The sequence below is a fragment of the Schistocerca americana genome, unplaced genomic scaffold (assembly GCF_021461395.2).
Source record: "Schistocerca americana isolate TAMUIC-IGC-003095 unplaced genomic scaffold, iqSchAmer2.1 HiC_scaffold_473, whole genome shotgun sequence".
Classification (NCBI taxonomy): Eukaryota; Metazoa; Arthropoda; class Insecta; order Orthoptera; family Acrididae; genus Schistocerca; species Schistocerca americana.
In genome coordinates, this window is record NW_025726207.1 from 76,352 (window position 1) to 96,148 (window position 19,797).

The window sequence follows — 19,797 nt, forward strand, 5'->3', positions numbered from 1 at the left end:
TTTCATTCGACCGTTCGTACGGTCGCTTGTCGCATTGTCGCTCTCTTTGCGAGCATCTTTGCACATACTGACTGGCAAGGCGCGCACCTCAAACGTCGCAGAGCAATGCTTTTGGCTTCATGCTCTGCTGGGAGAAGAGGAATAGGGAAGCTGTATGTAGCAATAACAGGAAGTAAACATTTTCCCGCTGAAGCGTTGAAACGTTGTGGATAACAAACAAGAAATAAGTTGGCGCCCTAGCAACAGCACCACCTTCAGTCACAGAAAATTAGATGCCCCGGGTGAGGATCGAACTCACGACCTTAAGATTATGAGACTTACGCGCTGCCTACTGCGCTACCGAGGCAGGCGATCGTTAGACCTTCTGGAATCTTGGTAAGTACCGAATACAAGTGGTAGAGAGTCTGCACTCCCTGGCTCATTTTTTCTGTTGCTACACGTGCATTCACGGCGCGGCAGGCAACTTGCGATGCTAGGCCGACGCCAGTATGTACAATAGCACGCAGGAGTCCAAACGAGCAGTCGTCCGCGCTGCATGATTGGTTCTTTCCACACGGAATCCCGCGGTTCATTCTCATGGCTCACGCAGTTCGAGTGCGAAAGACACGCAGCACCCCTACCGGAGAAAAAACAAAATGATGCATCGGCCGGGAATCGAACCCGGGCCGCCCGCGTGGCAGGCGAGCATTCTACCACTGAACCACCGATGCTCGGGCCAGCGGTACCTTCACGCTGCTTCCCGAGCAGATGTCTCAAGGGAAAGTGGGACTGCCGTCAAGCGCCGTAGCATTCTGTGGAGAAGATGCTGCAGACGCTGAATCCTGCACTGCACTGCTTAAAGATGCCGCCAGAACGCGGTCCTCTGCGTACTCTTGCGTCGCCGGCGCCGACTCTTGCCAAAGGATGCGAAATGTGCGCGGATACGCTGTCCGAATGCGTCTGGATGTGCTCCCCTAGCCTGCCTCGAAATGCGCCTGCCGGGTACGATCACCTTCGGCCGCTGCCGACAGGCGGGAAGCCGACTCAGCGCGGTGGCGGGGCGCTCGCTTGTGCGGTGGTGGTGTAATGGTCAGCATAGTTGCCTTCCAAGCAGTTGATCCGGGTTCGATTCCCGGCCACCGCAGCAGGCTTTTAATTTCGCGTATGAGTACTTTTGCCACGCGCTCTTAAACTATTGTTTTTTCGCCCTCTTACTCGCTGCATACCAGCCCTTAGTGTGTCTCGACTTGTCTCGACTTTGCTCAGCTGACGCGAGAGCTGACGCTCTCAAATCGGCCTATATCAAAACGACAAGCACGAGAAACGACTGAGAGAGGTAAGGAGAGGCGAGGCGATGGACACACAGCACGCCCCCTTCATTTCACGGTGGCGTCTCCCTGGCCGAATCGGGCTGTAGCTCCGAAAACAAAGGAGAAACAAAAATAGGAAGTAAAACTGCCAATAGTGCCCTGTGTTCCCATGCGCTCACCCGCCCAAGTACTGACAAGGGCCAAAGTTGTTACGCATCGGCAATCGGACATTTTCTTTCATTTTCTCTAACCAGTGTATTCAAGATATTATGGCCATTGCCGAGTGAATGCTGTAGTGCTTCCCGACGAGTCGGGTTCGGATCCTCTGTCAACTTCCACGCAGGGTGATGATCATTTGGTCATCACACTCGCCAGCTGAAATCGGCGCTGCCTTTTCGCAGTAGTAAAAGAGAAGTGGCCCGTGGGGGGATCGAACCCACGACCTTCGCGTTATTAGCACGACGCTCTAACCAACTGAGCTAACGGGCCTCGGCAGATGCAGCTGCTCAGCCCTACGCTGGAATCAGATGGCATGAAGCCATACACCATTCCTATGGTCGTCGTGTGTCTGCTTCCCTAGTCTATATTCTGCTGACGGTCACGAAACAGTAGCTATATTGCGAGCAGGACGGGAAACGGCCGCTCGGACAGCTCAAACTTGTCACGATTAGTGTGGAAAAAATTCCGTTCCGGTACCGGGAATCGAACCCGGGCCTCCTGGGTGAAAGGCAGGTATCCTAGCCACTAGACCACACCGGATGCGGCCGTTTCATTCGACCGTTCGTACGGTCGCTTGTCGCATTGTCGCTCTCTTTGCGAGCATCTTTGCACATACTGACTGGCAAGGCGCGCACCTCAAACGTCGCAGAGCAATGCTTTTGGCTTCATGCTCTGCTGGGAGAAGAGGAATAGGGAAGCTGTATGTAGCAATAACAGGAAGTAAACATTTTCCCGCTGAAGCGTTGAAACGTTGTGGATAACAAACAAGAAATAAGTTGGCGCCCTAGCAACAGCACCACCTTCAGTCACAGAAAATTAGATGCCCCGGGTGAGGATCGAACTCACGACCTTAAGATTATGAGACTTACGCGCTGCCTACTGCGCTACCGAGGCAGGCGATCGTTAGACCTTCTGGAATCTTGGTAAGTACCGAATACAAGTGGTAGAGAGTCTGCACTCCCTGGCTCATTTTTTCTGTTGCTACACGTGCATTCACGGCGCGGCAGGCAACTTGCGATGCTAGGCCGACGCCAGTATGTACAATAGCACGCAGGAGTCCAAACGAGCAGTCGTCCGCGCTGCATGATTGGTTCTTTCCACACGGAATCCCGCGGTTCATTCTCATGGCTCACGCAGTTCGAGTGCGAAAGACACGCAGCACCCCTACCGGAGAAAAAACAAAATGATGCATCGGCCGGGAATCGAACCCGGGCCGCCCGCGTGGCAGGCGAGCATTCTACCACTGAACCACCGATGCTCGGGCCAGCGGTACCTTCACGCTGCTTCCCGAGCAGATGTCTCAAGGGAAAGTGGGACTGCCGTCAAGCGCCGTAGCATTCTGTGGAGAAGATGCTGCAGACGCTGAATCCTGCACTGCACTGCTTAAAGATGCCGCCAGAACGCGGTCCTCTGCGTACTCTTGCGTCGCCGGCGCCGACTCTTGCCAAAGGATGCGAAATGTGCGCGGATACGCTGTCCGAATGCGTCTGGATGTGCTCCCCTAGCCTGCCTCGAAATGCGCCTGCCGGGTACGATCACCTTCGGCCGCTGCCGACAGGCGGGAAGCCGACTCAGCGCGGTGGCGGGGCGCTCGCTTGTGCGGTGGTGGTGTAATGGTCAGCATAGTTGCCTTCCAAGCAGTTGATCCGGGTTCGATTCCCGGCCACCGCAGCAGGCTTTTAATTTCGCGTATGAGTACTTTTGCCACGCGCTCTTAAACTATTGTTTTTTCGCCCTCTTACTCGCTGCATACCAGCCCTTAGTGTGTCTCGACTTGTCTCGACTTTGCTCAGCTGACGCGAGAGCTGACGCTCTCAAATCGGCCTATATCAAAACGACAAGCACGAGAAACGACTGAGAGAGGTAAGGAGAGGCGAGGCGATGGACACACAGCACGCCCCCTTCATTTCACGGTGGCGTCTCCCTGGCCGAATCGGGCTGTAGCTCCGAAAACAAAGGAGAAACAAAAATAGGAAGTAAAACTGCCAATAGTGCCCTGTGTTCCCATGCGCTCACCCGCCCAAGTACTGACAAGGGCCAAAGTTGTTACGCATCGGCAATCGGACATTTTCTTTCATTTTCTCTAACCAGTGTATTCAAGATATTATGGCCATTGCCGAGTGAATGCTGTAGTGCTTCCCGACGAGTCGGGTTCGGATCCTCTGTCAACTTCCACGCAGGGTGATGATCATTTGGTCATCACACTCGCCAGCTGAAATCGGCGCTGCCTTTTCGCAGTAGTAAAAGAGAAGTGGCCCGTGGGGGGATCGAACCCACGACCTTCGCGTTATTAGCACGACGCTCTAACCAACTGAGCTAACGGGCCTCGGCAGATGCAGCTGCTCAGCCCTACGCTGGAATCAGATGGCATGAAGCCATACACCATTCCTATGGTCGTCGTGTGTCTGCTTCCCTAGTCTATATTCTGCTGACGGTCACGAAACAGTAGCTATATTGCGAGCAGGACGGGAAACGGCCGCTCGGACAGCTCAAACTTGTCACGATTAGTGTGGAAAAAATTCCGTTCCGGTACCGGGAATCGAACCCGGGCCTCCTGGGTGAAAGGCAGGTATCCTAGCCACTAGACCACACCGGATGCGGCCGTTTCATTCGACCGTTCGTACGGTCGCTTGTCGCATTGTCGCTCTCTTTGCGAGCATCTTTGCACATACTGACTGGCAAGGCGCGCACCTCAAACGTCGCAGAGCAATGCTTTTGGCTTCATGCTCTGCTGGGAGAAGAGGAATAGGGAAGCTGTATGTAGCAATAACAGGAAGTAAACATTTTCCCGCTGAAGCGTTGAAACGTTGTGGATAACAAACAAGAAATAAGTTGGCGCCCTAGCAACAGCACCACCTTCAGTCACAGAAAATTAGATGCCCCGGGTGAGGATCGAACTCACGACCTTAAGATTATGAGACTTACGCGCTGCCTACTGCGCTACCGAGGCAGGCGATCGTTAGACCTTCTGGAATCTTGGTAAGTACCGAATACAAGTGGTAGAGAGTCTGCACTCCCTGGCTCATTTTTTCTGTTGCTACACGTGCATTCACGGCGCGGCAGGCAACTTGCGATGCTAGGCCGACGCCAGTATGTACAATAGCACGCAGGAGTCCAAACGAGCAGTCGTCCGCGCTGCATGATTGGTTCTTTCCACACGGAATCCCGCGGTTCATTCTCATGGCTCACGCAGTTCGAGTGCGAAAGACACGCAGCACCCCTACCGGAGAAAAAACAAAATGATGCATCGGCCGGGAATCGAACCCGGGCCGCCCGCGTGGCAGGCGAGCATTCTACCACTGAACCACCGATGCTCGGGCCAGCGGTACCTTCACGCTGCTTCCCGAGCAGATGTCTCAAGGGAAAGTGGGACTGCCGTCAAGCGCCGTAGCATTCTGTGGAGAAGATGCTGCAGACGCTGAATCCTGCACTGCACTGCTTAAAGATGCCGCCAGAACGCGGTCCTCTGCGTACTCTTGCGTCGCCGGCGCCGACTCTTGCCAAAGGATGCGAAATGTGCGCGGATACGCTGTCCGAATGCGTCTGGATGTGCTCCCCTAGCCTGCCTCGAAATGCGCCTGCCGGGTACGATCACCTTCGGCCGCTGCCGACAGGCGGGAAGCCGACTCAGCGCGGTGGCGGGGCGCTCGCTTGTGCGGTGGTGGTGTAATGGTCAGCATAGTTGCCTTCCAAGCAGTTGATCCGGGTTCGATTCCCGGCCACCGCAGCAGGCTTTTAATTTCGCGTATGAGTACTTTTGCCACGCGCTCTTAAACTATTGTTTTTTCGCCCTCTTACTCGCTGCATACCAGCCCTTAGTGTGTCTCGACTTGTCTCGACTTTGCTCAGCTGACGCGAGAGCTGACGCTCTCAAATCGGCCTATATCAAAACGACAAGCACGAGAAACGACTGAGAGAGGTAAGGAGAGGCGAGGCGATGGACACACAGCACGCCCCCTTCATTTCACGGTGGCGTCTCCCTGGCCGAATCGGGCTGTAGCTCCGAAAACAAAGGAGAAACAAAAATAGGAAGTAAAACTGCCAATAGTGCCCTGTGTTCCCATGCGCTCACCCGCCCAAGTACTGACAAGGGCCAAAGTTGTTACGCATCGGCAATCGGACATTTTCTTTCATTTTCTCTAACCAGTGTATTCAAGATATTATGGCCATTGCCGAGTGAATGCTGTAGTGCTTCCCGACGAGTCGGGTTCGGATCCTCTGTCAACTTCCACGCAGGGTGATGATCATTTGGTCATCACACTCGCCAGCTGAAATCGGCGCTGCCTTTTCGCAGTAGTAAAAGAGAAGTGGCCCGTGGGGGGATCGAACCCACGACCTTCGCGTTATTAGCACGACGCTCTAACCAACTGAGCTAACGGGCCTCGGCAGATGCAGCTGCTCAGCCCTACGCTGGAATCAGATGGCATGAAGCCATACACCATTCCTATGGTCGTCGTGTGTCTGCTTCCCTAGTCTATATTCTGCTGACGGTCACGAAACAGTAGCTATATTGCGAGCAGGACGGGAAACGGCCGCTCGGACAGCTCAAACTTGTCACGATTAGTGTGGAAAAAATTCCGTTCCGGTACCGGGAATCGAACCCGGGCCTCCTGGGTGAAAGGCAGGTATCCTAGCCACTAGACCACACCGGATGCGGCCGTTTCATTCGACCGTTCGTACGGTCGCTTGTCGCATTGTCGCTCTCTTTGCAAGCATCTTTGCACATACTGACTGGCAAGGCGCGCACCTCAAACGTCGCAGAGCAATGCTTTTGGCTTCATGCTCTGCTGGGAGAAGAGGAATAGGGAAGCTGTATGTAGCAATAACAGGAAGTAAACATTTTCCCGCTGAAGCGTTGAAACGTTGTGGATAACAAACAAGAAATAAGTTGGCGCCCTAGCAACAGCACCACCTTCAGTCACAGAAAATTAGATGCCCCGGGTGACGATCGAACTCACGACCTTAAGATTATGAGACTTACGCGCTGCCTACTGCGCTACCGAGGCAGGCGATCGTTAGACCTTCTGGAATCTTGGTAAGTACCGAATACAAGTGGTAGAGAGTCTGCACTCCCTGGCTCATTTTTTCTGTTGCTACACGTGCATTCACGGCGCGGCAGGCAACTTGCGATGCTAGGCCGACGCCAGTATGTACAATAGCACGCAGGAGTCCAAACGAGCAGTCGTCCGCGCTGCATGATTGGTTCTTTCCACACGGAATCCCGCGGTTCATTCTCATGGCTCACGCAGTTCGAGTGCGAAAGACACGCAGCACCCCTACCGGAGAAAAAACAAAATGATGCATCGGCCGGGAATCGAACCCGGGCCGCCCGCGTGGCAGGCGAGCATTCTACCACTGAACCACCGATGCTCGGGCCAGCGGTACCTTCACGCTGCTTCCCGAGCAGATGTCTCAAGGGAAAGTGGGACTGCCGTCAAGCGCCGTAGCATTCTGTGGAGAAGATGCTGCAGACGCTGAATCCTGCACTGCACTGCTTAAAGATGCCGCCAGAACGCGGTCCTCTGCGTACTCTTGCGTCGCCGGCGCCGACTCTTGCCAAAGGATGCGAAATGTGCGCGGATACGCTGTCCGAATGCGTCTGGATGTGCTCCCCTAGCCTGCCTCGAAATGCGCCTGCCGGGTACGATCACCTTCGGCCGCTGCCGACAGGCGGGAAGCCGACTCAGCGCGGTGGCGGGGCGCTCGCTTGTGCGGTGGTGGTGTAATGGTCAGCATAGTTGCCTTCCAAGCAGTTGATCCGGGTTCGATTCCCGGCCACCGCAGCAGGCTTTTAATTTCGCGTATGAGTACTTTTGCCACGCGCTCTTAAACTATTGTTTTTTCGCCCTCTTACTCGCTGCATACCAGCCCTTAGTGTGTCTCGACTTGTCTCGACTTTGCTCAGCTGACGCGAGAGCTGACGCTCTCAAATCGGCCTATATCAAAACGACAAGCACGAGAAACGACTGAGAGAGGTAAGGAGAGGCGAGGCGATGGACACACAGCACGCCCCCTTCATTTCACGGTGGCGTCTCCCTGGCCGAATCGGGCTGTAGCTCCGAAAACAAAGGAGAAACAAAAATAGGAAGTAAAACTGCCAATAGTGCCCTGTGTTCCCATGCGCTCACCCGCCCAAGTACTGACAAGGGCCAAAGTTGTTACGCATCGGCAATCGGACATTTTCTTTCATTTTCTCTAACCAGTGTATTCAAGATATTATGGCCATTGCCGAGTGAATGCTGTAGTGCTTCCCGACGAGTCGGGTTCGGATCCTCTGTCAACTTCCACGCAGGGTGATGATCATTTGGTCATCACACTCGCCAGCTGAAATCGGCGCTGCCTTTTCGCAGTAGTAAAAGAGAAGTGGCCCGTGGGGGGATCGAACCCACGACCTTCGCGTTATTAGCACGACGCTCTAACCAACTGTGCTAACGGGCCTCGGCAGATGCAGCTGCTCAGCCCTACGCTGGAATCAGATGGCATGAAGCCATACACCATTCCTATGGTCGTCGTGTGTCTGCTTCCCTAGTCTATATTCTGCTGACGGTCACGAAACAGTAGCTATATTGCGAGCAGGACGGGAAACGGCCGCTCGGACAGCTCAAACTTGTCACGATTAGTGTGGAAAAAATTCCGTTCCGGTACCGGGAATCGAACCCGGGCCTCCTGGGTGAAAGGCAGGTATCCTAGCCACTAGACCACACCGGATGCGGCCGTTTCATTCGACCGTTCGTACGGTCGCTTGTCGCATTGTCGCTCTCTTTGCGAGCATCTTTGCACATACTGACTGGCAAGGCGCGCACCTCAAACGTCGCAGAGCAATGCTTTTGGCTTCATGCTCTGCTGGGAGAAGAGGAATAGGGAAGCTGTATGTAGCAATAACAGGAAGTAAACATTTTCCCGCTGAAGCGTTGAAACGTTGTGGATAACAAACAAGAAATAAGTTGGCGCCCTAGCAACAGCACCACCTTCAGTCACAGAAAATTAGATGCCCCGGGTGACGATCGAACTCACGACCTTAAGATTATGAGACTTACGCGCTGCCTACTGCGCTACCGAGGCAGGCGATCGTTAGACCTTCTGGAATCTTGGTAAGTACCGAATACAAGTGGTAGAGAGTCTGCACTCCCTGGCTCATTTTTTCTGTTGCTACACGTGCATTCACGGCGCGGCAGGCAACTTGCGATGCTAGGCCGACGCCAGTATGTACAATAGCACGCAGGAGTCCAAACGAGCAGTCGTCCGCGCTGCATGATTGGTTCTTTCCACACGGAATCCCGCGGTTCATTCTCATGGCTCACGCAGTTCGAGTGCGAAAGACACGCAGCACCCCTACCGGAGAAAAAACAAAATGATGCATCGGCCGGGAATCGAACCCGGGCCGCCCGCGTGGCAGGCGAGCATTCTACCACTGAACCACCGATGCTCGGGCCAGCGGTACCTTCACGCTGCTTCCCGAGCAGATGTCTCAAGGGAAAGTGGGACTGCCGTCAAGCGCCGTAGCATTCTGTGGAGAAGATGCTGCAGACGCTGAATCCTGCACTGCACTGCTTAAAGATGCCGCCAGAACGCGGTCCTCTGCGTACTCTTGCGTCGCCGGCGCCGACTCTTGCCAAAGGATGCGAAATGTGCGCGGATACGCTGTCCGAATGCGTCTGGATGTGCTCCCCTAGCCTGCCTCGAAATGCGCCTGCCGGGTACGATCACCTTCGGCCGCTGCCGACAGGCGGGAAGCCGACTCAGCGCGGTGGCGGGGCGCTCGCTTGTGCGGTGGTGGTGTAATGGTCAGCATAGTTGCCTTCCAAGCAGTTGATCCGGGTTCGATTCCCGGCCACCGCAGCAGGCTTTTAATTTCGCGTATGAGTACTTTTGCCACGCGCTCTTAAACTATTGTTTTTTCGCCCTCTTACTCGCTGCATACCAGCCCTTAGTGTGTCTCGACTTGTCTCGACTTTGCTCAGCTGACGCGAGAGCTGACGCTCTCAAATCGGCCTATATCAAAACGACAAGCACGAGAAACGACTGAGAGAGGTAAGGAGAGGCGAGGCGATGGACACACAGCACGCCCCCTTCATTTCACGGTGGCGTCTCCCTGGCCGAATCGGGCTGTAGCTCCGAAAACAAAGGAGAAACAAAAATAGGAAGTAAAACTGCCAATAGTGCCCTGTGTTCCCATGCGCTCACCCGCCCAAGTACTGACAAGGGCCAAAGTTGTTACGCATCGGCAATCGGACATTTTCTTTCATTTTCTCTAACCAGTGTATTCAAGATATTATGGCCATTGCCGAGTGAATGCTGTAGTGCTTCCCGACGAGTCGGGTTCGGATCCTCTGTCAACTTCCACGCAGGGTGATGATCATTTGGTCATCACACTCGCCAGCTGAAATCGGCGCTGCCTTTTCGCAGTAGTAAAAGAGAAGTGGCCCGTGGGGGGATCGAACCCACGACCTTCGCGTTATTAGCACGACGCTCTAACCAACTGAGCTAACGGGCCTCGGCAGATGCAGCTGCTCAGCCCTACGCTGGAATCAGATGGCATGAAGCCATACACCATTCCTATGGTCGTCGTGTGTCTGCTTCCCTAGTCTATATTCTGCTGACGGTCACGAAACAGTAGCTATATTGCGAGCAGGACGGGAAACGGCCGCTCGGACAGCTCAAACTTGTCACGATTAGTGTGGAAAAAATTCCGTTCCGGTACCGGGAATCGAACCCGGGCCTCCTGGGTGAAAGGCAGGTATCCTAGCCACTAGACCACACCGGATGCGGCCGTTTCATTCGACCGTTCGTACGGTCGCTTGTCGCATTGTCGCTCTCTTTGCGAGCATCTTTGCACATACTGACTGGCAAGGCGCGCACCTCAAACGTCGCAGAGCAATGCTTTTGGCTTCATGCTCTGCTGGGAGAAGAGGAATAGGGAAGCTGTATGTAGCAATAACAGGAAGTAAACATTTTCCCGCTGAAGCGTTGAAACGTTGTGGATAACAAACAAGAAATAAGTTGGCGCCCTAGCAACAGCACCACCTTCAGTCACAGAAAATTAGATGCCCCGGGTGAGGATCGAACTCACGACCTTAAGATTATGAGACTTACGCGCTGCCTACTGCGCTACCGAGGCAGGCGATCGTTAGACCTTCTGGAATCTTGGTAAGTACCGAATACAAGTGGTAGAGAGAGTGCACTCCCTGGCTCATTTTTTCTGTTGCTACACGTGCATTCACGGCGCGGCAGGCAACTTGCGATGCTAGGCCGACGCCAGTATGTACAATAGCACGCAGGAGTCCAAACGAGCAGTCGTCCGCGCTGCATGATTGGTTCTTTCCACACGGAATCCCGCGGTTCATTCTCATGGCTCACGCAGTTCGAGTGCGAAAGACACGCAGCACCCCTACCGGAGAAAAAACAAAATGATGCATCGGCCGGGAATCGAACCCGGGCCGCCCGCGTGGCAGGCGAGCATTCTACCACTGAACCACCGATGCTCGGGCCAGCGGTACCTTCACGCTGCTTCCCGAGCAGATGTCTCAAGGGAAAGTGGGACTGCCGTCAAGCGCCGTAGCATTCTGTGGAGAAGATGCTGCAGACGCTGAATCCTGCACTGCACTGCTTAAAGATGCCGCCAGAACGCGGTCCTCTGCGTACTCTTGCGTCGCCGGCGCCGACTCTTGCCAAAGGATGCGAAATGTGCGCGGATACGCTGTCCGAATGCGTCTGGATGTGCTCCCCTAGCCTGCCTCGAAATGCGCCTGCCGGGTACGATCACCTTCGGCCGCTGCCGACAGGCGGGAAGCCGACTCAGCGCGGTGGCGGGGCGCTCGCTTGTGCGGTGGTGGTGTAATGGTCAGCATAGTTGCCTTCCAAGCAGTTGATCCGGGTTCGATTCCCGGCCACCGCAGCAGGCTTTTAATTTCGCGTATGAGTACTTTTGCCACGCGCTCTTAAACTATTGTTTTTTCGCTCAGCTGACGCGAGAGCTGACGCTCTCAAATCGGCCTATATCAAAACGACAAGCACGAGAAACGACTGAGAGAGGTAAGGAGAGGCGAGGCGATGGACACACAGCACGCCCCCTTCATTTTACGGTGGCGTCTCCCTGGCCGAATCGGGCTGTAGCTCCGAAAACAAAGGAGAAACAAAAATAGGAAGTAAAACTGCCAATAGTGCCCTGTGTTCCCATGCGCTCACCCGCCCAAGTACTGACAAGGGCCAAAGTTGTTACGCATCGGCAATCGGACATTTTCTTTCATTTTCTCTAACCAGTGTATTCAAGATATTATGGCCATTGCCGAGTGAATGCTGTAGTGCTTCCCGACGAGTCGGGTTCGGATCCTCTGTCAACTTCCACGCAGGGTGATGATCATTTGGTCATCACACTCGCCAGCTGAAATCGGCGCTGCCTTTTCGCAGTAGTAAAAGAGAAGTGGCCCGTGGGGGGATCGAACCCACGACCTTCGCGTTATTAGCACGACGCTCTAACCAACTGAGCTAACGGGCCTCGGCAGATGCAGCTGCTCAGCCCTACGCTGGAATCAGATGGCATGAAGCCATACACCATTCCTATGGTCGTCGTGTGTCTGCTTCCCTAGTCTATATTCTGCTGACGGTCACGAAACAGTAGCTATATTGCGAGCAGGACGGGAAACGGCCGCTCGGACAGCTCAAACTTGTCACGATTAGTGTGGAAAAAATTCCGTTCCGGTACCGGGAATCGAACCCGGGCCTCCTGGGTGAAAGGCAGGTATCCTAGCCACTAGACCACACCGGATGCGGCCGTTTCATTCGACCGTTCGTACGGTCGCTTGTCGCATTGTCGCTCTCTTTGCGAGCATCTTTGCACATACTGACTGGCAAGGCGCGCACCTCAAACGTCGCAGAGCAATGCTTTTGGCTTCATGCTCTGCTGGGAGAAGAGGAATAGGGAAGCTGTATGTAGCAATAACAGGAAGTAAACATTTTCCCGCTGAAGCGTTGAAACGTTGTGGATAACAAACAAGAAATAAGTTGGCGCCCTAGCAACAGCACCACCTTCAGTCACAGAAAATTAGATGCCCCGGGTGAGGATCGAACTCACGACCTTAAGATTATGAGACTTACGCGCTGCCTACTGCGCTACCGAGGCAGGCGATCGTTAGACCTTCTGGAATCTTGGTAAGTACCGAATACAAGTGGTAGAGAGTCTGCACTCCCTGGCTCATTTTTTCTGTTGCTACACGTGCATTCACGGCGCGGCAGGCAACTTGCGATGCTAGGCCGACGCCAGTATGTACAATAGCACGCAGGAGTCCAAACGAGCAGTCGTCCGCGCTGCATGATTGGTTCTTTCCACACGGAATCCCGCGGTTCATTCTCATGGCTCACGCAGTTCGAGTGCGAAAGACACGCAGCACCCCTACCGGAGAAAAAACAAAATGATGCATCGGCCGGGAATCGAACCCGGGCCGCCCGCGTGGCAGGCGAGCATTCTACCACTGAACCACCGATGCTCGGGCCAGCGGTACCTTCACGCTGCTTCCCGAGCAGATGTCTCAAGGGAAAGTGGGACTGCCGTCAAGCGCCGTAGCATTCTGTGGAGAAGATGCTGCAGACGCTGAATCCTGCACTGCACTGCTTAAAGATGCCGCCAGAACGCGGTCCTCTGCGTACTCTTGCGTCGCCGGCGCCGACTCTTGCCAAAGGATGCGAAATGTGCGCGGATACGCTGTCCGAATGCGTCTGGATGTGCTCCCCTAGCCTGCCTCGAAATGCGCCTGCCGGGTACGATCACCTTCGGCCGCTGCCGACAGGCGGGAAGCCGACTCAGCGCGGTGGCGGGGCGCTCGCTTGTGCGGTGGTGGTGTAATGGTCAGCATAGTTGCCTTCCAAGCAGTTGATCCGGGTTCGATTCCCGGCCACCGCAGCAGGCTTTTAATTTCGCGTATGAGTACTTTTGCCACGCGCTCTTAAACTATTGTTTTTTCGCCCTCTTACTCGCTGCATACCAGCCCTTAGTGTGTCTCGACTTGTCTCGACTTTGCTCAGCTGACGCGAGAGCTGACGCTCTCAAATCGGCCTATATCAAAACGACAAGCACGAGAAACGACTGAGAGAGGTAAGGAGAGGCGAGGCGATGGACACACAGCACGCCCCCTTCATTTCACGGTGGCGTCTCCCTGGCCGAATCGGGCTGTAGCTCCGAAAACAAAGGAGAAACAAAAATAGGAAGTAAAACTGCCAATAGTGCCCTGTGTTCCCATGCGCTCACCCGCCCAAGTACTGACAAGGGCCAAAGTTGTTACGCATCGGCAATCGGACATTTTCTTTCATTTTCTCTAACCAGTGTATTCAAGATATTATGGCCATTGCCGAGTGAATGCTGTAGTGCTTCCCGACGAGTCGGGTTCGGATCCTCTGTCAACTTCCACGCAGGGTGATGATCATTTGGTCATCACACTCGCCAGCTGAAATCGGCGCTGCCTTTTCGCAGTAGTAAAAGAGAAGTGGCCCGTGGGGGGATCGAACCCACGACCTTCGCGTTATTAGCACGACGCTCTAACCAACTGAGCTAACGGGCCTCGGCAGATGCAGCTGCTCAGCCCTACGCTGGAATCAGATGGCATGAAGCCATACACCATTCCTATGGTCGTCGTGTGTCTGCTTCCCTAGTCTATATTCTGCTGACGGTCACGAAACAGTAGCTATATTGCGAGCAGGACGGGAAACGGCCGCTCGGACAGCTCAAACTTGTCACGATTAGTGTGGAAAAAATTCCGTTCCGGTACCGGGAATCGAACCCGGGCCTCCTGGGTGAAAGGCAGGTATCCTAGCCACTAGACCACACCGGATGCGGCCGTTTCATTCGACCGTTCGTACGGTCGCTTGTCGCATTGTCGCTCTCTTTGCGAGCATCTTTGCACATACTGACTGGCAAGGCGCGCACCTCAAACGTCGCAGAGCAATGCTTTTGGCTTCATGCTCTGCTGGGAGAAGAGGAATAGGGAAGCTGTATGTAGCAATAACAGGAAGTAAACATTTTCCCGCTGAAGCGTTGAAACGTTGTGGATAACAAACAAGAAATAAGTTGGCGCCCTAGCAACAGCACCACCTTCAGTCACAGAAAATTAGATGCCCCGGGTGACGATCGAACTCACGACCTTAAGATTATGAGACTTACGCGCTGCCTACTGCGCTACCGAGGCAGGCGATCGTTAGACCTTCTGGAATCTTGGTAAGTACCGAATACAAGTGGTAGAGAGTCTGCACTCCCTGGCTCATTTTTTCTGTTGCTACACGTGCATTCACGGCGCGGCAGGCAACTTGCGATGCTAGGCCGACGCCAGTATGTACAATAGCACGCAGGAGTCCAAACGAGCAGTCGTCCGCGCTGCATGATTGGTTCTTTCCACACGGAATCCCGCGGTTCATTCTCATGGCTCACGCAGTTCGAGTGCGAAAGACACGCAGCACCCCTACCGGAGAAAAAACAAAATGATGCATCGGCCGGGAATCGAACCCGGGCCGCCCGCGTGGCAGGCGAGCATTCTACCACTGAACCACCGATGCTCGGGCCAGCGGTACCTTCACGCTGCTTCCCGAGCAGATGTCTCAAGGGAAAGTGGGACTGCCGTCAAGCGCCGTAGCATTCTGTGGAGAAGATGCTGCAGACGCTGAATCCTGCACTGCACTGCTTAAAGATGCCGCCAGAACGCGGTCCTCTGCGTACTCTTGCGTCGCCGGCGCCGACTCTTGCCAAAGGATGCGAAATGTGCGCGGATACGCTGTCCGAATGCGTCTGGATGTGCTCCCCTAGCCTGCCTCGAAATGCGCCTGCCGGGTACGATCACCTTCGGCCGCTGCCGACAGGCGGGAAGCCGACTCAGCGCGGTGGCGGGGCGCTCGCTTGTGCGGTGGTGGTGTAATGGTCAGCATAGTTGCCTTCCAAGCAGTTGATCCGGGTTCGATTCCCGGCCACCGCAGCAGGCTTTTAATTTCGCGTATGAGTACTTTTGCCACGCGCTCTTAAACTATTGTTTTTTCGCCCTCTTACTCGCTGCATACCAGCCCTTAGTGTGTCTCGACTTGTCTCGCCTTTGCTCAGCTGACGCGAGAGCTGACGCTCTCAAATCGGCCTATATCAAAACGACAAGCACGAGAAACGACTGAGAGAGGTAAGGAGAGGCGAGGCGATGGACACACAGCACGCCCCCTTCATTTCACGGTGGCGTCTCCCTGGCCGAATCGGGCTGTAGCTCCGAAAACAAAGGAGAAACAAAAATAGGAAGTAAAACTGCCAATAGTGCCCTGTGTTCCCATGCGCTCACCCGCCCAAGTACTGACAAGGGCCAAAGTTGTTACGCATCGGCAATCGGACATTTTCTTTCATTTTCTCTAACCAGTGTATTCAAGATATTATGGCCATTGCCGAGTGAATGCTGTAGTGCTTCCCGACGAGTCGGGTTCGGATCCTCTGTCAACTTCCACGCAGGGTGATGATCATTTGGTCATCACACTCGCCAGCTGAAATCGGCGCTGCCTTTTCGCAGTAGTAAAAGAGAAGTGGCCCGTGGGGGGATCGAACCCACGACCTTCGCGTTATTAGCACGACGCTCTAACCAACTGAGCTAACGGGCCTCGGCAGATGCAGCTGCTCAGCCCTACGCTGGAATCAGATGGCATGAAGCCATACACCATTCCTATGGTCGTCGTGTGTCTGCTTCCCTAGTCTATATTCTGCTGACGGTCACGAAACAGTAGCTATATTGCGAGCAGGACGGGAAACGGCCGCTCGGACAGCTCAAACTTGTCACGATTAGTGTGGAAAAAATTCCGTTCCGGTACCGGGAATCGAACCCGGGCCTCCTGGGTGAAAGGCAGGTATCCTAGCCACTAGACCACACCGGATGCGGCCGTTTCATTCGACCGTTCGTACGGTCGCTTGTCGCATTGTCGCTCTCTTTGCGAGCATCTTTGCACATACTGACTGGCAAGGCGCGCACCTCAAACGTCGCAGAGCAATGCTTTTGGCTTCATGCTCTGCTGGGAGAAGAGGAATAGGGAAGCTGTATGTAGCAATAACAGGAAGTAAACATTTTCCCGCTGAAGCGTTGAAACGTTGTGGATAACAAACAAGAAATAAGTTGGCGCCCTAGCAACAGCACCACCTTCAGTCACAGAAAATTAGATGCCCCGGGTGAGGATCGAACTCACGACCTTAAGATTATGAGACTTACGCGCTGCCTACTGCGCTACCGAGGCAGGCGATCGTTAGACCTTCTGGAATCTTGGTAAGTACCGAATACAAGTGGTAGAGAGTCTGCACTCCCTGGCTCATTTTTTCTGTTGCTACACGTGCATTCACGGCGCGGCAGGCAACTTGCGATGCTAGGCCGACGCCAGTATGTACAATAGCACGCAGGAGTCCAAACGAGCAGTCGTCCGCGCTGCATGATTGGTTCTTTCCACACGGAATCCCGCGGTTCATTCTCATGGCTCACGCAGTTCGAGTGCGAAAGACACGCAGCACCCCTACCGGAGAAAAAACAAAATGATGCATCGGCCGGGAATCGAACCCGGGCCGCCCGCGTGGCAGGCGAGCATTCTACCACTGAACCACCGATGCTCGGGCCAGCGGTACCTTCACGCTGCTTCCCGAGCAGATGTCTCAAGGGAAAGTGGGACTGCCGTCAAGCGCCGTAGCATTCTGTGGAGAAGATGCTGCAGACGCTGAATCCTGCACTGCACTGCTTAAAGATGCCGCCAGAACGCGGTCCTCTGCGTACTCTTGCGTCGCCGGCGCCGACTCTTGCCAAAGGATGCGAAATGTGCGCGGATACGCTGTCCGAATGCGTCTGGATGTGCTCCCCTAGCCTGCCTCGAAATGCGCCTGCCGGGTACGATCACCTTCGGCCGCTGCCGACAGGCGGGAAGCCGACTCAGCGCGGTGGCGGGGCGCTCGCTTGTGCGGTGGTGGTGTAATGGTCAGCATAGTTGCCTTCCAAGCAGTTGATCCGGGTTCGATTCCCGGCCACCGCAGCAGGCTTTTAATTTCGCGTATGAGTACTTTTGCCACGCGCTCTTAAACTATTGTTTTTTCGCCCTCTTACTCGCTGCATACCAGCCCTTAGTGTGTCTCGACTTGTCTCGACTTTGCTCAGCTGACGCGAGAGCTGACGCTCTCAAATCGGCCTATATCAAAACGACAAGCACGAGAAACGACTGAGAGAGGTAAGGAGAGGCGAGGCGATGGACACACAGCACGCCCCCTTCATTTCACGGTGGCGTCTCCCTGGCCGAATCGGGCTGTAGCTCCGAAAACAAAGGAGAAACAAAAATAGGAAGTAAAACTGCCAATAGTGCCCTGTGTTCCCATCCGCTCACCCGCCCAAGTACTGACAAGGGCCAAAGTTGTTACGCATCGGCAATCGGACATTTTCTTTCATTTTCTCTAACCAGTGTATTCAAGATATTATGGCCATTGCCGAGTGAATGCTGTAGTGCTTCCCGACGAGTCGGGTTCGGATCCTCTGTCAACTTCCACGCAGGGTGATGATCATTTGGTCATCACACTCGCCAGCTGAAATCGGCGCTGCCTTTTCGCAGTAGTAAAAGAGAAGTGGCCCGTGGGGGGATCGAACCCACGACCTTCGCGTTATTAGCACGACGCTCTAACCAACTGAGCTAACGGGCCTCGGCAGATGCAGCTGCTCAGCCCTACGCTGGAATCAGATGGCATGAAGCCATACACCATTCCTATGGTCGTCGTGTGTCTGCTTCCCTAGTCTATATTCTGCTGACGGTCACGAAACAGTAGCTATATTGCGAGCAGGACGGGAAACGGCCGCTCGGACAGCTCAAACTTGTCACGATTAGTGTGGAAAAAATTCCGTTCCGGTACCGGGAATCGAACCCGGGCCTCCTGGGTGAAAGGCAGGTATCCTAGCCACTAGACCACACCGGATGCGGCCGTTTCATTCGACCGTTCGTACGGTCGCTTGTCGCATTGTCGCTCTCTTTGCGAGCATCTTTGCACATACTGACTGGCAAGGCGCGCACCTCAAACGTCGCAGAGCAATGCTTTTGGCTTCATGCTCTGCTGGGAGAAGAGGAATAGGGAAGCTGTATGTAGCAATAACAGGAAGTAAACATTTTCCCGCTGAAGCGTTGAAACGTTGTGGATAACAAACAAGAAATAAGTTGGCGCCCTAGCAACAGCACCACCTTCAGTCACAGAAAATTAGATGCCCCGGGTGACGATCGAACTCACGACCTTAAGATTATGAGACTTACGCGCTGCCTACTGCGCTACCGAGGCAGGCGATCGTTAGACCTTCTGGAATCTTGGTAAGTACCGAATACAAGTGGTAGAGAGTCTGCACTCCCTGGCTCATTTTTTCTGTTGCTACACGTGCATTCACGGCGCGGCAGGCAACTTGCGATGCTAGGCCGACGCCAGTATGTACAATAGCACGCAGGAGTCCAAACGAGCAGTCGTCCGCGCTGCATGATTGGTTCTTTCCACACGGAATCCCGCGGTTCATTCTCATGGCTCACGCAGTTCGAGTGCGAAAGACACGCAGCACCCCTACCGGAGAAAAAACAAAATGATGCATCGGCCGGGAATCGAACCCGGGCCGCCCGCGTGGCAGGCGAGCATTCTACCACTGAACCACCGATGCTCGGGCCAGCGGTACCTTCACGCTGCTTCCCGAGCAGATGTCTCAAGGGAAAGTGGGACTGCCGTCAAGCGCCGTAGCATTCTGTGGAGAAGATGCTGCAGACGCTGAATCCTGCACTGCACTGCTTAAAGATGCCGCCAGAACGCGGTCCTCTGCGTACTCTTGCGTCGCCGGCGCCGACTCTTGCCAAAGGATGCGAAATGTGCGCGGATACGCTGTCCGAATGCGTCTGGATGTGCTCCCCTAGCCTGCCTCGAAATGCGCCTGCCGGGTACGATCACCTTCGGCCGCTGCCGACAGGCGGGAAGCCGACTCAGCGCGGTGGCGGGGCGCTCGCTTGTGCGGTGGTGGTGTAATGGTCAGCATAGTTGCCTTCCAAGCAGTTGATCCGGGTTCGATTCCCGGCCACCGCAGCAGGCTTTTAATTTCGCGTATGAGTACTTTTGCCACGCGCTCTTAAACTATTGTTTTTTCGCCCTCTTACTCGCTGCATACCAGCCCTTAGTGTGTCTCGACTTGTCTCGCCTTTGCTCAGCTGACGCGAGAGCTGACGCTCTCAAATCGGCCTATATCAAAACGACAAGCACGAGAAACGACTGAGAGAGGTAAGGAGAGGCGAGGCGATGGACACACAGCAC

At 54.5% G+C, this 19,797-nt stretch overlaps 48 non-coding genes across 48 annotated transcripts; 10 read left to right on the top strand and 38 right to left on the bottom strand.

The window, feature by feature from the left end:
• Positions 1 to 273: 273 nt before the first annotated feature.
• Positions 274 to 346, bottom strand: Trnam-cau. Its single transcript has one exon. It is a non-coding gene; the product is annotated as a tRNA-Met (tRNA).
• Positions 347 to 639: 293 nt separating this feature from the next.
• Trnag-gcc lies at positions 640 to 710 on the bottom strand. The gene has a single exon. It is a non-coding gene; the product is annotated as a tRNA-Gly (tRNA).
• Positions 711 to 1,051: 341 nt separating this feature from the next.
• Positions 1,052 to 1,123, top strand: Trnag-ucc. Its single transcript has one exon. It is a non-coding gene; the product is annotated as a tRNA-Gly (tRNA).
• A 581-nt stretch (positions 1,124 to 1,704) lies between these two features.
• Positions 1,705 to 1,778, bottom strand: Trnai-aau. Its single transcript has one exon. It is a non-coding gene; the product is annotated as a tRNA-Ile (tRNA).
• A 198-nt stretch (positions 1,779 to 1,976) lies between these two features.
• Trnae-uuc lies at positions 1,977 to 2,048 on the bottom strand. Its single transcript has one exon. It is a non-coding gene; the product is annotated as a tRNA-Glu (tRNA).
• A 281-nt stretch (positions 2,049 to 2,329) lies between these two features.
• Positions 2,330 to 2,402, bottom strand: Trnam-cau. The gene has a single exon. It is a non-coding gene; the product is annotated as a tRNA-Met (tRNA).
• Positions 2,403 to 2,695: 293 nt separating this feature from the next.
• Trnag-gcc lies at positions 2,696 to 2,766 on the bottom strand. The gene has a single exon. It is a non-coding gene; the product is annotated as a tRNA-Gly (tRNA).
• Positions 2,767 to 3,107: 341 nt separating this feature from the next.
• Trnag-ucc lies at positions 3,108 to 3,179 on the top strand. The gene has a single exon. It is a non-coding gene; the product is annotated as a tRNA-Gly (tRNA).
• Positions 3,180 to 3,760: 581 nt separating this feature from the next.
• Trnai-aau lies at positions 3,761 to 3,834 on the bottom strand. The gene has a single exon. It is a non-coding gene; the product is annotated as a tRNA-Ile (tRNA).
• A 198-nt stretch (positions 3,835 to 4,032) lies between these two features.
• Positions 4,033 to 4,104, bottom strand: Trnae-uuc. The gene has a single exon. It is a non-coding gene; the product is annotated as a tRNA-Glu (tRNA).
• Positions 4,105 to 4,385: 281 nt separating this feature from the next.
• Trnam-cau lies at positions 4,386 to 4,458 on the bottom strand. Its single transcript has one exon. It is a non-coding gene; the product is annotated as a tRNA-Met (tRNA).
• Positions 4,459 to 4,751: 293 nt separating this feature from the next.
• Trnag-gcc lies at positions 4,752 to 4,822 on the bottom strand. The gene has a single exon. It is a non-coding gene; the product is annotated as a tRNA-Gly (tRNA).
• A 341-nt stretch (positions 4,823 to 5,163) lies between these two features.
• Trnag-ucc lies at positions 5,164 to 5,235 on the top strand. Its single transcript has one exon. It is a non-coding gene; the product is annotated as a tRNA-Gly (tRNA).
• A 581-nt stretch (positions 5,236 to 5,816) lies between these two features.
• Positions 5,817 to 5,890, bottom strand: Trnai-aau. Its single transcript has one exon. It is a non-coding gene; the product is annotated as a tRNA-Ile (tRNA).
• Positions 5,891 to 6,088: 198 nt separating this feature from the next.
• On the bottom strand, positions 6,089 to 6,160 carry Trnae-uuc. Its single transcript has one exon. It is a non-coding gene; the product is annotated as a tRNA-Glu (tRNA).
• A 281-nt stretch (positions 6,161 to 6,441) lies between these two features.
• Positions 6,442 to 6,514, bottom strand: Trnam-cau. The gene has a single exon. It is a non-coding gene; the product is annotated as a tRNA-Met (tRNA).
• Positions 6,515 to 6,807: 293 nt separating this feature from the next.
• Trnag-gcc lies at positions 6,808 to 6,878 on the bottom strand. Its single transcript has one exon. It is a non-coding gene; the product is annotated as a tRNA-Gly (tRNA).
• Positions 6,879 to 7,219: 341 nt separating this feature from the next.
• Trnag-ucc lies at positions 7,220 to 7,291 on the top strand. Its single transcript has one exon. It is a non-coding gene; the product is annotated as a tRNA-Gly (tRNA).
• Positions 7,292 to 7,872: 581 nt separating this feature from the next.
• On the bottom strand, positions 7,873 to 7,946 carry Trnai-aau. The gene has a single exon. It is a non-coding gene; the product is annotated as a tRNA-Ile (tRNA).
• Positions 7,947 to 8,144: 198 nt separating this feature from the next.
• On the bottom strand, positions 8,145 to 8,216 carry Trnae-uuc. The gene has a single exon. It is a non-coding gene; the product is annotated as a tRNA-Glu (tRNA).
• A 281-nt stretch (positions 8,217 to 8,497) lies between these two features.
• Positions 8,498 to 8,570, bottom strand: Trnam-cau. Its single transcript has one exon. It is a non-coding gene; the product is annotated as a tRNA-Met (tRNA).
• A 293-nt stretch (positions 8,571 to 8,863) lies between these two features.
• Trnag-gcc lies at positions 8,864 to 8,934 on the bottom strand. Its single transcript has one exon. It is a non-coding gene; the product is annotated as a tRNA-Gly (tRNA).
• A 341-nt stretch (positions 8,935 to 9,275) lies between these two features.
• Positions 9,276 to 9,347, top strand: Trnag-ucc. The gene has a single exon. It is a non-coding gene; the product is annotated as a tRNA-Gly (tRNA).
• A 581-nt stretch (positions 9,348 to 9,928) lies between these two features.
• Positions 9,929 to 10,002, bottom strand: Trnai-aau. Its single transcript has one exon. It is a non-coding gene; the product is annotated as a tRNA-Ile (tRNA).
• A 198-nt stretch (positions 10,003 to 10,200) lies between these two features.
• Positions 10,201 to 10,272, bottom strand: Trnae-uuc. The gene has a single exon. It is a non-coding gene; the product is annotated as a tRNA-Glu (tRNA).
• Positions 10,273 to 10,553: 281 nt separating this feature from the next.
• Trnam-cau lies at positions 10,554 to 10,626 on the bottom strand. The gene has a single exon. It is a non-coding gene; the product is annotated as a tRNA-Met (tRNA).
• Positions 10,627 to 10,919: 293 nt separating this feature from the next.
• On the bottom strand, positions 10,920 to 10,990 carry Trnag-gcc. The gene has a single exon. It is a non-coding gene; the product is annotated as a tRNA-Gly (tRNA).
• Positions 10,991 to 11,331: 341 nt separating this feature from the next.
• On the top strand, positions 11,332 to 11,403 carry Trnag-ucc. Its single transcript has one exon. It is a non-coding gene; the product is annotated as a tRNA-Gly (tRNA).
• Positions 11,404 to 11,929: 526 nt separating this feature from the next.
• On the bottom strand, positions 11,930 to 12,003 carry Trnai-aau. Its single transcript has one exon. It is a non-coding gene; the product is annotated as a tRNA-Ile (tRNA).
• Positions 12,004 to 12,201: 198 nt separating this feature from the next.
• On the bottom strand, positions 12,202 to 12,273 carry Trnae-uuc. The gene has a single exon. It is a non-coding gene; the product is annotated as a tRNA-Glu (tRNA).
• A 281-nt stretch (positions 12,274 to 12,554) lies between these two features.
• Positions 12,555 to 12,627, bottom strand: Trnam-cau. Its single transcript has one exon. It is a non-coding gene; the product is annotated as a tRNA-Met (tRNA).
• A 293-nt stretch (positions 12,628 to 12,920) lies between these two features.
• Positions 12,921 to 12,991, bottom strand: Trnag-gcc. The gene has a single exon. It is a non-coding gene; the product is annotated as a tRNA-Gly (tRNA).
• Positions 12,992 to 13,332: 341 nt separating this feature from the next.
• On the top strand, positions 13,333 to 13,404 carry Trnag-ucc. The gene has a single exon. It is a non-coding gene; the product is annotated as a tRNA-Gly (tRNA).
• Positions 13,405 to 13,985: 581 nt separating this feature from the next.
• Positions 13,986 to 14,059, bottom strand: Trnai-aau. The gene has a single exon. It is a non-coding gene; the product is annotated as a tRNA-Ile (tRNA).
• Positions 14,060 to 14,257: 198 nt separating this feature from the next.
• Positions 14,258 to 14,329, bottom strand: Trnae-uuc. The gene has a single exon. It is a non-coding gene; the product is annotated as a tRNA-Glu (tRNA).
• Positions 14,330 to 14,610: 281 nt separating this feature from the next.
• Trnam-cau lies at positions 14,611 to 14,683 on the bottom strand. The gene has a single exon. It is a non-coding gene; the product is annotated as a tRNA-Met (tRNA).
• Positions 14,684 to 14,976: 293 nt separating this feature from the next.
• Positions 14,977 to 15,047, bottom strand: Trnag-gcc. The gene has a single exon. It is a non-coding gene; the product is annotated as a tRNA-Gly (tRNA).
• Positions 15,048 to 15,388: 341 nt separating this feature from the next.
• Trnag-ucc lies at positions 15,389 to 15,460 on the top strand. The gene has a single exon. It is a non-coding gene; the product is annotated as a tRNA-Gly (tRNA).
• A 581-nt stretch (positions 15,461 to 16,041) lies between these two features.
• On the bottom strand, positions 16,042 to 16,115 carry Trnai-aau. The gene has a single exon. It is a non-coding gene; the product is annotated as a tRNA-Ile (tRNA).
• A 198-nt stretch (positions 16,116 to 16,313) lies between these two features.
• Positions 16,314 to 16,385, bottom strand: Trnae-uuc. The gene has a single exon. It is a non-coding gene; the product is annotated as a tRNA-Glu (tRNA).
• Positions 16,386 to 16,666: 281 nt separating this feature from the next.
• Positions 16,667 to 16,739, bottom strand: Trnam-cau. Its single transcript has one exon. It is a non-coding gene; the product is annotated as a tRNA-Met (tRNA).
• Positions 16,740 to 17,032: 293 nt separating this feature from the next.
• Positions 17,033 to 17,103, bottom strand: Trnag-gcc. Its single transcript has one exon. It is a non-coding gene; the product is annotated as a tRNA-Gly (tRNA).
• Positions 17,104 to 17,444: 341 nt separating this feature from the next.
• Trnag-ucc lies at positions 17,445 to 17,516 on the top strand. The gene has a single exon. It is a non-coding gene; the product is annotated as a tRNA-Gly (tRNA).
• A 581-nt stretch (positions 17,517 to 18,097) lies between these two features.
• Positions 18,098 to 18,171, bottom strand: Trnai-aau. Its single transcript has one exon. It is a non-coding gene; the product is annotated as a tRNA-Ile (tRNA).
• Positions 18,172 to 18,369: 198 nt separating this feature from the next.
• Trnae-uuc lies at positions 18,370 to 18,441 on the bottom strand. Its single transcript has one exon. It is a non-coding gene; the product is annotated as a tRNA-Glu (tRNA).
• A 281-nt stretch (positions 18,442 to 18,722) lies between these two features.
• Trnam-cau lies at positions 18,723 to 18,795 on the bottom strand. Its single transcript has one exon. It is a non-coding gene; the product is annotated as a tRNA-Met (tRNA).
• A 293-nt stretch (positions 18,796 to 19,088) lies between these two features.
• Positions 19,089 to 19,159, bottom strand: Trnag-gcc. The gene has a single exon. It is a non-coding gene; the product is annotated as a tRNA-Gly (tRNA).
• Positions 19,160 to 19,500: 341 nt separating this feature from the next.
• Positions 19,501 to 19,572, top strand: Trnag-ucc. The gene has a single exon. It is a non-coding gene; the product is annotated as a tRNA-Gly (tRNA).
• Positions 19,573 to 19,797: the final 225 nt, after the last annotated feature.